The following is a 250-nucleotide window of genomic DNA, read 5'->3' as shown; positions in this document are numbered from 1 at the left end:
ATATGTGATAACATATGCTAACATGTAGTGGTTTTTGTTTACATTAGTTACTTTTAATTACTGAATATATAATTCGCTTGTTTAATGCATACTATTACTTAAGTGCTTTTTCTCATTTGTGTATCGATTTATTGTGTTCTGTGCCTAAACAACCAAGTTCTGATCTATTTTTTGGTGCTGTTCTGATCAGTGTTCGGTACGTAATCACTATAATTTCTCTACTATCAGGGTTACTAGCTCAGTGCTGAAC

Source organism: Daktulosphaira vitifoliae, unplaced genomic scaffold (assembly GCF_025091365.1).
Source record: "Daktulosphaira vitifoliae isolate Bord-2020 unplaced genomic scaffold, ASM2509136v1 Scaffold_5, whole genome shotgun sequence".
In the NCBI taxonomy this organism is placed as follows: Eukaryota; Metazoa; Arthropoda; class Insecta; order Hemiptera; family Phylloxeridae; genus Daktulosphaira; species Daktulosphaira vitifoliae.
Note: the sequence above shows the minus strand (reverse complement) of the source record.